General features: G+C 43.9%; 1 pseudogene; it reads left to right on the forward strand.

The window, feature by feature from the left end:
* Window positions 1-1,912: 1,912 nt before the first annotated feature.
* LOC143559562 (putative disease resistance protein RGA4) lies at window positions 1,913-15,361 on the forward strand (annotated as a pseudogene).
* Window positions 15,362-16,741: the final 1,380 nt, after the last annotated feature.

The following is a 16,741-nucleotide window of genomic DNA, read 5'->3' on the forward strand; positions in this document are numbered from 1 at the left end:
TTCTTGATATTATTAAGACAAAATTACAAATTTTGTCCTTGAAACAAAGTCAATTTACGGTTCATGTCATTTATTTAGTTTTTTTGCAAGCAGTGTCCTTTAAACATTATTTTCCTACACGTTATGTCCTTTACGCTAACTGGGTTAGAAAAACTCAGTTAAATACCCTCACGTGAGGCGCATGTGAGGGCATATTGGTCTTTTCAAAACAAATTCATATACTCATATTAATAATGATAACAATTAAAAAACTAAAATTCCACCACCGTTAGACCATCTGACCACCACCACCACCACAACACCGGTGGTCGGTTAGGGTTTGGAGTGTAGGTAAGCCCAACCCGCTCCATCTTTAACAATAGTCGTCTCCCTCCCTTCTTTGAACCGCCGCCGATCGCCACCTGCAACTCTCAATCTGAAATTTGAAACCCATGGCGTCGCGCTGCAATTTTCATCCCATGTGAAACCATAGCCTCTCTCACTTCTAATTAAAAGAGGCATTTGCTTGTTCGATTATTAATAATGGCGAGTTAGTACTTGTCTTTACCCCATCTCAGGTATCAATCATTGCGTTCACAGATTTAAGAAACTTGAAATGATAGAGCTTCAATTTGAACCAGATTTGATGTTTTGAAAATAGGGTTTTGTTCGATTATTGTTGATTTGTTTTGGTTGGCTCGTATTTTATTATTCAAGGTTGGTGGCATATTTGTGATGATTCTTTGGTGGTGTTTAGAGTGTCGATGGGCTTATGTGGGAAGAAGATTCATGTTCAGGTTGGGGTTAGGATCTTGAGGCGGTGAAGATGTAATTGAGATGGTGGGCCTCAAATTTGTTATTAAAATTTTATCCTGTTTTTACGATTCGTGGGTGGGGGTATGGTGGCCGGAGTTGTTGTGGTATGGTGATGGTGCGATGATGGTGGTGGCGTAGAGAGAGAAAGAAGAGAGAAAGGAGGGGGAATGTGTTATAAGTTTGCAGATATAGATGAAAAGACCAATATGCCCTCACATGCGCCTCACGTGAGGGTATTTAACTGGGTTTTTCTAACACATTTAACGTAAATGACATAACGTGTAGGAAAATAATGTTTAAATGACACCACCTGCAAAGAAACTAAATAAAGGACACGAACCGTAAATTGGCTTTGTTTAAAGGACAACATTTGTAAATTCTTACTATTATTAAGTATTCTCTGAATAGTTTGCGAGTTGAATGTATGATTCTTGGTTTAACTGACTTGAATAATTCAAATCTAGAAAGTAGGTTTTCCAATTTTTAAAATAATATGAGGCTCCTCGGTTTTACTTTTCTTAACATAACATAGGTGTAAGGTCATAAATTTAGACAAGCGTGTCAATGTGTATAGCATGATCAAGAGTAAAGCAAAATTATCACACGAATGTGACAGGAGTGTTTTAATAGGGGCAAAAGCATAAATTAACATCTATACTAAGTTATTAATTATTTGTATTCGATATCATCGTTATTTTGATACATTTTTTCGCCCAAAAATTTTAAAAATTAAGAAAACCAAAACAGTGAAAACCAAAAATGGCAAAGGATTTGGGTAATAACTTAAGAGTTAAGATTTAGGTATGTTGGTTTTCAAAAACATTGTTTATCCATCTAACTGATTGGACTTTAATAAATTAAATACTCGAGTCGATGTTATAAGAAATTATAAATGGTTATACATAAGACACAAAAGGTATATAGAGTGCATTATGGCGTGAAAGGTGAAGTTGATAGTTTAGAAAGGGGATTATTATCTTTGCACTACTTAAAAGTTATTTTTTATGTTAGTGATTTTTTATTAACCCTTTGAAAAAAGTCATGATTTTTCAATTTCAACTTCCTTTAAAAATACACATCCAAACATTTGAATGTTCAGAAGACAGATAAAAAAAATAAAATAAATATGTAATTATATCGCTATAAAATAAAGGAAAATAGACTTTTTGACCAAAGGGACAATTCTGGTCTTTTTACTTATGGTTTTAATGTTCGGTCGTTAAAACATCCACGTGAAAGTGATATCCAACTACTCCACCCATTTGCGTGGTTGACCATAACAATATAACGACCAAAAAAACTAACCCCAACGCTTCACAACATCACCCAATTCATCTAAAACTCTTCAATCTGATCACCATAACTAATGGCTGCTTTCGTATCCGCTCTTCACCAGAAGCTGGCCTATGCGGCTTCCGAAACAACTGCTCCATACGTTTCTGAGATAAAGAAATTGGAGCAATCATTGTTCCAGATTCAAGGTGTGCTTACAGATGCTTCTCAGAAGGAGATAACCGATCAATCCGTGAAACGATGGCTGAATGAACTCCAACACTTGGCTTACGACATAGATGACGTACTAGACGATTTAGCAACCGAAGCTAGGCGTCACGAATCAGAAACCAACACCAGCAAGGTACAAAACTTTTCAAAGATTTATGATATTATCACCAAATTACAAGGCCTAGTTGAGGAGAAAGATTCCCTTGGTTTAACTGTAAAAGAGGAAAATAGGCCGACGAATATAAATAGAAGATTACAAACCTCTATGGTTTATCCATCTAGTATTGTTGGACGACAAGCGGAGAAAGATGCACTCGTAAACATGTTATTGGTGGAGGAATCATGTGATCAAAAGTTTAGTGTTGTTCCCATAGTTGGTACGGGCGGAATTGGCAAAACAACTCTAGCTAGACTTTTGTATGATGAACAAGTAGTTAAGGATCACTTCGAACTCAAGGCGTGGATCAGTGTTTCAAATGAATTTGATAGCTTTCATATAAGTAAAGTTATCTTTCAATCGGTGGGAGGGGTAAACGACAACTTTCCAGATTTAACACTGCTCCAAGTAGCTCTTATGGATCACCTAAGGGACAAGAGGTTTCTATTGGTATTGGATGATGTACAGAGTGAAAGTTGTGAGGATTGGGAAACTATAGTTGATCTGTTTCATGTATGTGCTCCAGGAAGTAAAATCATCATGACATCGCGGAATGATAGGTTGCTTAAAATGTTGGGTTATAGTGCTCCAAACCAGCTAGGAAGTCTGTCCCATGATGATGCTTTGTCTTTAGTTGCTTTACACGCATTGGGTGTAAATAACTTTGATTCACATTTGTCACTCAAGCCACACGGCGTAGGTATCGTGAAAAAATGTAACGGACTGCCTTTGTCTTTAAAAGCACTTGGGAGATTATTAAGTACAAAAAAAGATAAAGAAGAGTATTGGAAGCAAGTATTAGATAGTGAGATATGGAGGTTACCAATTAAAGAAGAAATCCCGCTCGCCCTTAAACTAAGCTACCATGATCTTTCTGCACGTTTGAAGCAGTTGTTTGCATATTGCTCCTTGTACCCCAAAAACTATGTGTTTGATAAAGAGGAACTAGTTCAGTTTTGGTCAGCAGAAGGGTTTTTGCATCAATTAAACCCAAGCAATAAAGCACAAGAGTGCTTGGGTCTTGAATATTTTGATGAGTTGTTGTCAAGATCATTTTTCCAACATGAACCTAATAACGAATCATTGTTTGTGATGCATGACATGATAAGTGATTTGGCGATATCTATTGCTGGTGAGTTTTTCTTAAGGTCGGAGAAGGATATTAGGAAGGAAGCGTTGGAAAAGTACCGCCATATGTCATTTGTTCGTGAGAAATATGTAGTTTATATTAAAGGAGCTAAAAGTTTGAGAACATTCTTGGCAACTTCTGTTAGGGTGGCAGAGAGTTTGCATTGTTTCTACTTTTCAAATAATATTTTGGTTAATTTATTTCTTGAGTTGCCATTGTTAAGGGTTCTATGTTTGAGTGGTTTTAAAATAAGTGATGTACCAGAGTCCATTGGTACATTGAGCCACCTTAGGTATCTTAATCTATCTCGAAGTGGAATCACACATTTACCGGAAAGTGTTTGCAATCTCTATAATTTAGAGACGCTGATTGTATCTGGCTGTCAGGGTAAGTTGCCCAACAACTTGTTAAAGCTAAAAAACCTTTGACATCTTGACATTAGGGACACTTGGTATTTGAAGGAAACGCCAATATGGATTGGTGAGTTGAAAAGCCTGCAACTCTCTCCAACATCTTTATCGGAGGTGAAAGCGGATTTGAAATAACCAATCTTAAAGACTTAAAGTATCTATGTGGGAAAATTTCCATTGCGGGTTTAGAAAAAGTGCATAACGCAATACACGCACGTGAGGCAAACTTTTCACAAAAGAGGTTTAGCGAGTTAGAGGTTGTATGGAGTGATGTGTTAGATGGTTCACAAAATGAAATGCTTGAGAAGGAGGTCCTGAATGAGTTGAAGCCTCGTAATGAATACTTAAAACGACTCAAAATTATTTCATATGGGGGATCAGTGTTTCCAAATTGGGTTGGGGATCCCTCATTTCTTCGATTGAATTATGTGTCAATACGTGGTTGTAAAAACTGTACAACTCTACCGCCAATTGGGAAACTACCGGCACTCAAGGAGTTGTTTATTCAAAGTCTGGATGGGTGAAAGTTGTGGGTATGGAGTTACTTGGGTCGGGTCTTGCATTTCCTTCACTCGAAATTCTAAGTTTTGAAAGTATGAGAGGGTGGGAGAAATGGTTAGTGAATAGTGAGGTTGAGGTTGTGTTCCCATGCCTTCAAAAGCTTATTATACTAAATTGTCCTATGTTGGCTGAAGTCACACTCGAAGCACTACCTACACTTAATGTTCTACATTTAAGTCAATGTGACAGTGGTGTGTTGAGAAGGCTGGTTCATGTAGCTTCATCAATCATTAAATTGGAAATATCATCTATTTCAGGGCTTAATGATGTTGTGTGGAGAGGTGTTATAGAGTATCTTGGCGCGATTGAATATTTAAAGATCATGTATTGTAATGAAATAAGATACTTGTGGGAATCAGAGGCAATTGCGAGTAAGGTTCTTGTGAAGTTAAGGAAATTGGAAGTGTCTGGCTGTGATAATTTGTTAAGTTTAGGAGAGAAAGAGGAGGAAGATAATTGTAAGAGAAACCTGCAGCTACCATCTCTTAGGTTGTTGAATGTATCTCATTGTAAATATATGGAGCGTTGCAGCTGTCCAGATAACATTGAGACGTTAAGTGTTAGGTGTTGTGATTCAATTACAACGATCTCCCTACCAATCAAAGGGCAAAAACTCAAGTCACTTGATATATCTTGTGATAAACTATTGGAAAGGGAATGGGGAGGACACAAGTTGAACACCAAGCGAAGCAGCTTGCCAATGCTTCATCAAGTAACGATATCTTGTTGGGTAAATCTAAAATTGATCACTAAATTGAATTACTTGGTTCAACTCACGTCATTGAGCATAGTAACTTGTGCAAATTTGGAGTCGTTTCCTGACAACGAGTTGTCCAATTTGGCATCGTTAATGAGTCTTGCAATATTCAATTGTCCAAGTATGGATGCTCGTTTCCCACGTGGGGTGTGGCCTCCCAACTTGCGCTCTTTAGATATAGGCAAGTTGAAGAAGCCTATCTCAGAGTGGGGCCCACAAAACTTTCCAACCTCACTTGTACAACTATACTTAGACGGTGACGATGGAGTGAGTAGCTGTAGTCAACTCTCTCATTGAAGAAACACTAACCGGACCCCGGGCAGATTACGGATAACCTGGGGGTTAGATAGATGTTTCCCACGAGGGGTTGGATCCGGCAAAGATGGTTCTTCTGATAACCTGCAAAACAGACACCGTGAGCTTGTCACTGAGAAGGGGGGGGGGTTCCTCCTTGTGACCACCCTCCGGCGTGAGAATCAGACTAGATTGCTCTTTAAATATAAATGTATATTAAGAGATTGCTAGAGCAGATATCAGGTATAATATGTAATACGAGATAGTATATGATGATAATGTGATAAGATGATAAGATGATCATACCATTTGGGGTATTTATAGCCGAAGGTAGGTTTCCAAGGAGGTGTGGCTGGCTGAATAGTATTCCTGTTCTACCAACTGTGGCCTACGCACGTGCCCTGCTGGTAGTTGGTGGGTAGGCAGCGGCTGACAGTGACCAGGCCTGCTGTGTACTATTCCTTTTCCACCAACTGCCGGCTATGCACGTGGTATGACAGGAGTTGGTGAGTAGGCAGCGGCTAATAGTGACATACAGTACAAGAGCATGCTGCTCGCCATACTGTTGTCAATAAGCTGTCGTATCTTTAGTCAGATCTTTTGCCCATACCTCGTCAGGTACAGTACAGAAGATCTTCCCGTATCGTACGGACTGGCTTTTGGGCGGGAGTATTCCCCCTCCCGCCTTTGTGCGGGACTGATCCCGGCTTTGCTCATTCCTTCAGGTGACAACTGAATGATTGAGAGCTAAGTGCCTTGTGCGTGTAGCCTTGCTGCGCGGGTGGCCTTCCCTGATGGCTTGTATCCGCAGCTGCGGGAACAGGCAGAGTACTTCACCATTGGGAGGCATTTCCTGCGGGAACAGCTTGCGTACTGCGCGTAAGGACGTCACGTCTCTGAGCATGGTGGGTCCTGCGTATCCAGTTGGTTTCTGCGCAGACGTCTCTTTTGAAGGTGAGTCTTGCGGGTCCAACTGGGCTCTGCTGGGACCTACCTCTTCAAGTCCCCCCAGTCCAATGTTCTTCTCATGAATGTTTAATAAAGTGAGGTGAACTTTTGGACTTAAGCAAAGGGTTTTGAAAGGGGTTTTTTAAGGTTTTCCATGGGGATTCTTCCCGCGGAAGTCCTTGTCACTTGCAAAAATTCCCGACTTTCCTGCTTGATCTTTGGGTATGATGCGGGTAGGTCTGTAACCTCCTCGCAAGTCAGGAGCGTTGAGTCCCACTTGTGTGGATTCTCCATGAGGTTTTGGTAGTTTTGAACATAGTGATCAATTATGTTAAAACCACCAATTCCATCCTGGAGCTTCAAACAATGTAGTTCTCGACGTTCCCGCTATGCGGGGATGTTATTTCCGTTTCCGCAAGCATTGCCCAGAAGATCCTTCTTGGTTTCAATTCCCTGCGGAGCGCTAGGTATGTGAAGGGTTTTGCCTTGACACTGTACCCGCGCTCGTCTTACGGTTACTTTACTTCCAAGGTATTCCTGGCGTCAATTCCCTGCGGGTGCTAGGTATGTGAAGGGTTTTGCCTTAACACTGTACCCGCACCTGTTTTATGGTTACTTGGTTGCCAAGGTATTCCTGGCGTCAATTCCCTGCGGGTGCTAGGTATGTGAAGGGTTTTGCCTTAACACTGTACCCGCACCCGTCTTATAGTTACTTGGTTGCCGAGGTATTCTTGGCTTCAATTCCCTGCAGGTGCTAAGTATGTGAAGGGTTTTGCCTTAACACTGTACCCGTACCCGTCTTATGGTTACTTGGTTGCCAAGGTAAGGGGTATTTTCCCGCTTACTTTTGAATCTTTTTGAATTCTTTGAAATTCGAAGAGTTGGTGAAAGGATAAGAACAGTCCAAACTGCTGAAACGTCGTGCGACGGTTTCTTCTGACTGTGTCAGGACGTGCAGGAAGTTATGGTGACGTGACAGTACCTGGTCATTCCAGACGCTTTTTCAGGCGCGTGGGCGCGTGGCCGCGAAATTAATGGTACGCGTCCTTTCAACAGCTGTTGCCAGCTTGCTTTTTGCCACGTGTCATAGTTTCATTGCACCTTCGATTTCTCTCTCTTCCGCATTAAATTCATCGCATTAATTGCGATTAGTATATAAAGGGGGAGAGGGTTCTTTGTAATCCACACTTTCACTTTTCTCTTCATCTTCAAAACGATTTCCGGCGAATACTCATCTTTTCAGTCGAGCATTCTCTTGAAATCGTTTTCTTCTTTCATATCTGCAAGATGTCGTCTCACGATCTTGAGTCTACAGCCCAGGAGGCTGGGGTGTTCGCCGATGACAAGAGTACTGCTGGCGAGTGCCAGTGTGCTCTGCCTGTCGATCTGTATCAGTACATCGTCAGGAAGTTCATGCTCGAGTCTCTCGAGCCTGAGTTTCCTGAACCCCATCAGACGGTATATGATGCCCCCAGAGGCAAGATCGGGGTATATGCTGCATTCTTTGTCTATGGGAATCTTAGGTTCCCGTTGACAAAGTTTGTGTACCGTGTCCTGGAGAGGCACGGTGTACACCTGACCGAGGTGCACCCAATGGCGATCGCGAAGATTCGCCACTTCGAGTGGGTGTGCCGGATTCTGGGCATTGAGCCCTATGTCGACCGCCTGATGACCTTCTACTCTTGGAGGTGCATCCAGGGGTGGTATACGCTGATAACCCGGATCAAGGGTTTGAAGATTTGCGCAACCGAGCGCAGTCTTCGTTCGTGGAAGCGGGAGTTCTTCTACATCTCCGCTCGCGCCATCCCCCTTGCCATGAAATTTAAAAATGGGCAAGCTCTCCCAAGCCTTCACGCCTCCAACTACCAGGAGGCGGAATGGTTCTCGAAGATATCCCGAGTCCAATCTCCGGTTTACCGGTTTGCGGAGTCCGGGATGGTGATGCTCGGGATGAGCCGGGTGTGGAAGGATGCGGATGCGCGAAAGATCCCGATCGTCCTCGAATACGGTTTGAACTCTGTTCCTTACGGTATGCTCTGTTTCTTTTTGTTGATTTAGAATCTCTTCTAACTTCTTTCCTGGTTATTTCAGAGGGGAACGACTTGCAGTCGCTCCTGCATCCGCGGGAGGCTGACAGTCCCGCTCGGATGGGTACTCGTGCTCTAGATGAGAACGAGTTGCCCATCCTAGAACAAACGGCGGATCGGTTCGTGGAGGTCTACCCGCTAGGCCACGAGATCCTGAGCGCCAGGCGGCCAGGTAAGGCGCTATTCAACCCTCGACCCCTCAATGTTGAAACCTCTGCCGGAATTCCTCTAATCTTATGTTCTGATGAGGAATCCGCAGATGGTCCTCCGTTGGTGCGGAAGAAGAAGGCTGCCGGCGGGAAGGGGAAGGAGAAGGTGGCCTCCACTGCCGATCCGGTGCCTCGGTCTGACTCAGAGGCCGAGAGCGAGGAGGTGGCGGGGAACCCGGGTGGTGATAGGACCACTGCTCCGGAGGCTGCGACTGTCACCTCCGGAGAGCCCCGGATGACGACGGTGAGCGGCGCAAAGAGGCCGGCTCCATCGGGTTCGTCCCCGCCTGTCCGCACTTTTAGGCTTAAGAAAACCCGTAAGTACAAACTTCCTTTATCTTTAACTTCATAGCTTTCCATCATTAACACTTTATCTTTTGTGTAGGCGTGGATGTTGACGCATTCCAGGGTGGAGCGCAGAGGAGTACCCCTCCGCGTATGACGGTAGGCTTGGTCAGCCTACCTGAGGCGACGACCCAGGCGGCTGCGCCTGCGCCTGCTTCCGCTGGTTCAGTTGCTCACTCCGTTGAGCCGACTGTTCCAGCTGTGATGACATCACCACCGGCTGTCAGTGCCATTTTTACCGCATCTTTCACTGAGCCGGCGGTTACTTTTGCTGCAAATTCCGCAGCGGCGACCGCGGCGGCTGTTACCATGCCTCCTCCGTCATCGGCAACGACGGCCGATCCTTCAGGTATGCATGGGGCTTATCGCCAACCTCTGCCTCCTTCCCATCTGCCTGACCTCTTGGATGGATTTCCCTTGGGTTCAGGTGATGGGTTTGGCGGCTATCGGCCTGTTATTGACCCTACAGGTGCGTAGGGTTCTTTTGGCCTTTTTTTTTTTTTTTATATCATCTTTTCCTAACTGCTTTTTGTTTTTTGCAGTGTCGGATTCCAATGAAGTGTATGTTCCACGATGGAACATCCGCCGAGGAACAACCCTTCGCACACCTGTGGAGTGCGTGGAGTGGGCTCGTCACGCAGCTCCCAGTGGTGCGTTGGGGGAAGCCATGGCTAGCTACCAGGAGGGTAGGCTAACCAATGAGCTTCGGGTTCTCCTTGCCCGGATGCAGCCGCGCGTCGAGCTGCTTTGTCGTGAAAACGACAAGTTAAAAGCAGCTCGCATTCAAGAAGTAGCTCAGGCGCGGGCTGTCCGGGAGGAGAATAGGAGGCTCTCCGCCGCGGCTGCGGAGAAGGAGAAGGCGCTCAAGGCCCTTGAAGTTGAGGTTCAGGCCCGTCTCGAGGCCCGTTCCAAGGCTGCCCAAGCTGTTAATGAACAGCTTCGGCTGGCTAAGGAAACTGCTAGGAACGCAACTGAAAGGGCCACCAAGGCTGAAGCTGTTGCTGAGCCTCTACGCGTGGAGAATGAAGAGCTTAAAGCCAAATTAGAGGCTCTCCAGCAGGCTCATGATGCCTTGGCGATGGAAGACGCCAAAAAGCTCCAAGAGATCTTGGACCAGAAGGGGGTGCTTGACCACACTGAGCGGAAGATAAAGGGCGTCGAAGAGGCTGCGGCTAAAGAAGTGTTGCTTGCCAACCTCAACAAAAGTGAAGCCGAACGGGCCCGTAACGAAGCTCAAGCTGCCCTCCAGGAGGCTCTGGTTGCCAAGGAATGGCTTCTTCGAGAAGCGTTGTCTCAGGTATGTTTAGCTTCATGTCTTCACGCTTTTCTTTGTAAATAGAAAAGGTTCTGATACTTGTATATTTTCTTTTTTGTAGGTTGTGCATCGAGTCTTCACGGAGGCGTCTTATGACGATGCTATGAGCGCAGCCCTCAACGCTTCTCATGAGGATGGGGAAAATGCCGGTTTCCTGCTTGGTCTAGGGTTCGTTGAGAAAGGCATCCCGCCTTCCAACTTCCCTTTATTTGATGTAGATACTGAAGTTGTATACGACCAAGCAGTGAATCAGTATGCCGCCTTCCCGCATCCGGTGGTAGAGAAGGTAAACGAAGTTGCTGCTGCTGATGATGGGCTAGCTATCCTTAAAGCTTTCCTTGAACTGCCACGCTCTACTGATGGTGCTGGTCCAAGTGGAAGTGGCCCTGAAACTTGATCCTGAAGATCCCTTCCCACTGCTAGGATAGATTTAGCTTGTATAGATTTATATTCTTGTAGGCGGGTAGTTACCCGGCCATTCTTGTAATGAATATTATGAAATATAAATCTTTGTGCGGTTAAGACCGCTATTTTCACTGGATTCCTTGCTTTATAAACGTTATATGACTTGCATACTTTAGTTTAAATTAGCAATTTTCCAAGTGTTTAGAATAAGTTAACCTTTGAACGTGGTAGATAATAGGTTGAAGTTTTGCTTCCTCTTTCGTGATTGTGTGGGTAGGACTGTCACTTGCACTTAGTAGGATGGCTAAACTTTACCTACATCTGACCTGCGTGGAGGTTTTCCTCATCCTTTTTGAAATTTCTAAGTGTTTAGGATAAGTTAACCTTTGAACGTGGCAGATAATAGGTTGAAGTTTTGCTTCCTCTTTCGTGATTGTGCGGGTAGGACCGTCACTTGCACTTAGTAGGATGGCTAAACTTTACCTACATCTAACCTGCGTGTAGGTTTTACTCATCTTTTTAGAAATTTTCTAAGTGTTTAGAATAAGTTAACCTTTGAACGTGGTAGATAATAGGTTGAAGTTTTGCTTCCTCTTTCGTGATTGTGCGGGTAGGACCGTCACTTGCACTTAGGATGGCTAAACTTTACCTACATCTAACATGCGTGTAGGTTTTCCTCATCCTTTTGTTAGAAATTCTCTGTTTTGAATAAGTTAACCGTTCGACGCGCGGTTGTCAATAGGTTAGGTTTCCTCTCATGATTTGTGCGGTTAGGACCGGCACTTTCATTTAGTTGACCAAAGTTTACCTATGACTGACCTGCGTGAAGGTTTGCCGTTTTTTGGGTTTATCCGGGTTTTGCCGCCTTCCCCACGCAACGACTTTCCACGTAATTATGCGGTGAAAACCGGCATATCCGTGTTGAATAAATTAACCGTTCGACGCGCGGTTGTTAATAGGTTAGTGTTCAGTTTCCTCTATCATGATTCATGCGGATAGACCGGCACTTTCATTTAGTGGGATGACTGAACTTTTCCCTTCAACTGACCTGCGTGAAGGTTTGCCGTTTTTTGGGTTTATGCGGGTTTTGCCGCCTTCCCCACGCAACGACTTTCCACGTAATTATGCGGTGAAAACCGGCATATTCGTGTTGAATAAATTAACCGTTCGACGCGCGGTTGTTAATAGGTTAGTGTTCAGTTTCCTCTATCATGATTCATGCGGATAGACCGGCACTTTCATTTAGTGGGATGACTGAACTTTACCCTTCAACTGACATGCGTGAAGGTTTGCCGTTTTTTGGGTTTATGCGGGTTTTGCCGCCTTCCCCACGCAACGACTTTCACACTTATGTATGCGCTGAAAACCGGCATCAGTGTTGAAAGTTCATAAAAGTATAAATGTGAAATCATCAGCGTCGATGTTCTAAGGAGAATCATTTCCATTAGAAGTGGCTCTGGGCCTTTTCTTTACAAATTTGGAATTGATCTACATGCAAACTGTGTAATTGAGCTCCCTTCCATGTTGTTGGGATGGGAGTGCCATCGAGCCGATATGCACCTGGTTCGGGATCTCGTTGTTTGCGCAGTATGTAGTCTCCAACATTGAAGCTGCAATTTTATTCGTGTTTTCCCCAACTAGGGTTCTACACGCATCAGCCTGCTCAGCGTTCATTGCGCCACGAGGTGCGCGAGCGTCCCATCTCTGACAAATGCTTCGACCATGTCCTTAACGTCTGTGCATTCTTCAGTGTTGTGGCCTTTTGTCCTGTGAAAGTCACAGTATTTGCTCCGATCAGCATTGTGACGATGTCGGATAATTGGAGCCTTTGGCCATGGGAGCTCCTCAGTGGCGAATATCTCGGTGACGCTTTTGGTGAGTGGCGTCCATCTGGAGTTCTGGTTTGACTGTACGTTATCCCTTCCGCCTAATCGATGTTGCAAGCCGGATGAGGTGTCAAAGTTTACCCTTGACTGCCAAATGCCTAGCTTCCGCTTTTTGTTTAGTCGGGCGGTGAGGACGTTGTCTTCTCTTGTTTTCTGGGTGTAGAGGTTTGTGCTCTGTGGGAGATCTCTACCCAGTTGCTTCTCCGTTTCCGCAAAGCGTTTTGCTGCTGTCATGATGGCATCCCATGTGGATGGCATGCCATCTTTACCCGTTAAGGTGCGGATGAGCTCTGGGTCGTTTGCGCCCTGGATGAAAGCAGCGCGAACAAGATCTTCGCTGATATTACCCAAACTTAGCTTCTTTGAGTTGAAGCGAGTGATGAAGTCTAGCAAAGATTCATCTTCCTCTCGAATGCATTTGAGGATTGTCCATTGCTCTTCGGTATACTTTCTTTGTTGGCTGAAGTGTTGGCTAAACTTCTGTTGGAAGTCTGCCCAGTCGTAGATGTGGTTGACCGGTAGACGATCGAACCACGCTCTAGCTGCCCCAGCAAGCGTCATTTGGAACATGTAACACCACGTAGGTTCCGTCCAACTACTGACGGTTGCCCCCGCTATAAACCTGTTCAAATGATCGTCTGGATCAGATATACCATCGTAAGTGCCGATGTTGGACATCTGTTTGGCACTTTTCGGGGCGATTGCTTCCGCAATGTCCCTTGCAAATTTGGACGTTCCTGCATTTGGCACAGTTGGTCTGAATGTTTTGGAGAAGGCACGTGGATTTCCACATGTGTTTTTTGGTTTGAAGGCTTCTCCAAAACTCCTTCTCGGTTGGGAGTCCGTTTCCTTACGCTTCCCTTTTGCCCAATGGCGAGGGTTCGCGTCGGTGTCGGATTCCTCCGAGTATTCGCACTCACTACTCATGTTGAGTTGAATGCTTCCAAATTCGTCAGCCTGTTGGACGGAACGCAAGCGTTCGTCCAACTCAGCTTGGAATTCCTTTTGACGTGCTTCCGCCCACGCTTTAATTTCATCGAGTGTTTGGCGGGGGAGCCTCGTTCGTTCTCTCTCTAACCGGGTATCGGTGAATCCCAGTGAGCGATTATTTACTGCACTTGCCCCAGCTTGGGTAACTGGGGCAGTGTTCGTAAAATTTACTGCACTTGCCCCGGCTTGGGTAGCCGGGGTAGTGTTCGTAAAAACTGTGTAGTCGCTGGTATTCCCCCCAGTAGCTGGGGTTGTGGTTACCGGAGTTTCTTTAACCATCTTTCCAGAAGTTTGAAAAAACTGAAGAAATGAAGTTCTAGCTTTTATGCACGGATGGCGCCAATGAAGAAACACTAACCGGACCCCGGGCAGATTACGGATAACCTGGGGGTTAGATAGATGTTTCCCACGAGGGGTTGGATCCGGCAAAGATGGTTCTTCTGATAACCTGCAAAACAGACACCGTGAGCTTGTCACTGAGAAGGGGGGGGGGTTCCTCCTTGTGACCACCCTCCGGCGTGAGAATCAGACTAGATTGCTCTTTAAATATAAATGTATATTAAGAGATTGCTAGAGCAGATATCAGGTATAATATGTAATACGAGATAGTATATGATGATAATGTGATAAGATGATAAGATGATCATACCATTTGGGGTATTTATAGCCGAAGGTAGGTTTCCAAGGAGGTGTGGCCGGCTGAATAGTATTCCTGTTCTACCAACTGTGGCCTACGCACGTGCCCTGCTGGTAGTTGGTGGGTAGGCAGCGGCTGACAGTGACCAGGCCTGCTGTGTACTATTCCTTTTCCACCAACTGCCGGCTATGCACGTGGTATGACAGGAGTTGGTGAGTAGGCAGCGGCTAATAGTGACATACAGTACAAGAGCATGCTGCTCGCCATACTGTTGTCAATAAGCTGTCGTATCTTTAGTCAGATCTTTTGCCCATACCTCGTCAGGTACAGTACAGAAGATCTTCCCGTATCGTACGGACTGGCTTTTGGGCGGGAGTATTCCCCCTCCCGCCTTTGTGCGGGACTGATCCCGGCTTTGCTCATTCCTTCAGGTGACAACTGAATGATTGTGAGCTAAGTGCCTTGTGCGTGTAGCCTTGCTGCGCGGGTGGCCTTCCCTGATGGCTTGTATCTGCAGCTGCGGGAACAGGCAGAGTACTTCACCATTGGGAGGCATTTCCTGCGGGAACAGCTTGCGTACTGCGCGTAAGGACGTCACGTCTCTGAGCATGGTGGGTCCTGCGTATCCAGTTGGTTTCTGCGCAGACGTCTCTTTTGAAGGTGAGTCTTGCGGGTCCAACTGGGCTCTGCTGGGACCTACCTCTTCACTCATGTTCTTCCTTCATCTCTTATTTCTCTTCACATGCATGAATTTGAAAAATTGGAATCGTTTTCAATGGGACTCCAACACCTTACTTCCCTCCAACATCTCTATTTTGACGACTGTCCGGAACTGAATAAACTGTCTCATCCCCAACACCTCACTGCTCTCCAACATCTCTCATTACCAACTGCCCAAACATGATGGATTTACCAGAAGCGTTATTTCCTTCACTTTTGGCCTCTCATCTCCCATATCCCCTTTATCGACTTATATCCTTGGTTATGGCTTGTATGAAGGTCTCTCTCCCTTTACTGATTTTAAATTTTGTAACTGATTTTTTTTTTCAAACGAAAAGTTATACTCCGTAAATAAGATCTCAATTTGTGGCTGTTGGCATGAATATGCTTGCTGATTATTTTTGTCTTTTTCTTTATAAATATGATGGGAATAAATGGTGAACTGAGACTGTAGTTCTAGTTTATAGATATGTAGAAATCATGATCGCTTGAACTATGAACATATATATATGACAAATGCCAGTAAATATTTTGTTTTTCTGATCGAAAATAAATATTTTGTTTGTCTGAGGTAATACTCTAATTTTTATCACATTACAATGTACTTAAAGTCAGTGAATGAAATTTCAATCAAATAGCAAGATTTCTAATTGTGTTTAATATACATTTCACAAAACTATACTAAAAAGGTAATTTTTGGTAAAATGTTTTATTTTAAATTATGCCCTGCTGATCAACTTTTTGTTAATCCATTGAACTTGCAATAAATGTTTACATCAAATATCAACTCGAATCAGTATGAGTTGAATGTAACAAGACGAAATGCACAACGTTATATACTTATATTATCCGATTACATACCTTTCTATATCAAACTTATGCTTTAGCATCTACAATAAGCTACCAACCTTTCTTTCCTCATACTGTTAAAAGTGTCGGTTTAAGTTGGGACCTTGTTTTATTCAATTTGTGTTTATTTGTCTTTCAGGAAAAAACTTGTTAATTAATGAAGTTAGTTGCAGTGCTCTTCTGGGAATAGGAAATCTTAGAGGACTACAATGTTGTTGCTGTAAAGTCAAGAAACCCAAGCCTTTGAGAGACAGGGGCAATTTTGTAATTTTCATTTTGCTTCTTGTACATCCACTGCATATTACTACTGTTATTCCCTTGATTGCTGAGAATGATAAGTTTTTCTTAGTCTTCATCTATATTTTTGAGGCACATGTATACAAGTCTTGTACACGCGTGAGAGTTTTTAGAGGTTCTGTAGTGTGTTATAGCGTTGTATTGAATCCTGTGTTTGATTTAATCTCCAGACTCCAGTATTTCATTTTCCGATGTTTCGTGTAAATTTCATTCTTGAATCCACTTAGACTTTTTTTTTGTTTGGGATTCGGTTATGGTTTGGTTAGTTCATGTCTTCTGTATGCACATTGTCTTCTTTTATATTTGGTTATGGTTTGGTTACATTTTAAGCTACTTTTTTATTTCGCCAGTTTAACTCAGTAAGCAAATTAAATATTACCAATATCGGTCTGTTTATCATAAATGGGTCGAAAAGGTCATCAATCTCTTTCATTCTGAAGGATGGAA

This window comes from Bidens hawaiensis, unplaced genomic scaffold (assembly GCF_021521415.1).
Source record: "Bidens hawaiensis isolate Kalapana, Puna unplaced genomic scaffold, B.hawaiensis_p1.1 tig00001093_1, whole genome shotgun sequence".
NCBI classification, from domain to species: domain Eukaryota; kingdom Viridiplantae; phylum Streptophyta; class Magnoliopsida; order Asterales; family Asteraceae; genus Bidens; species Bidens hawaiensis.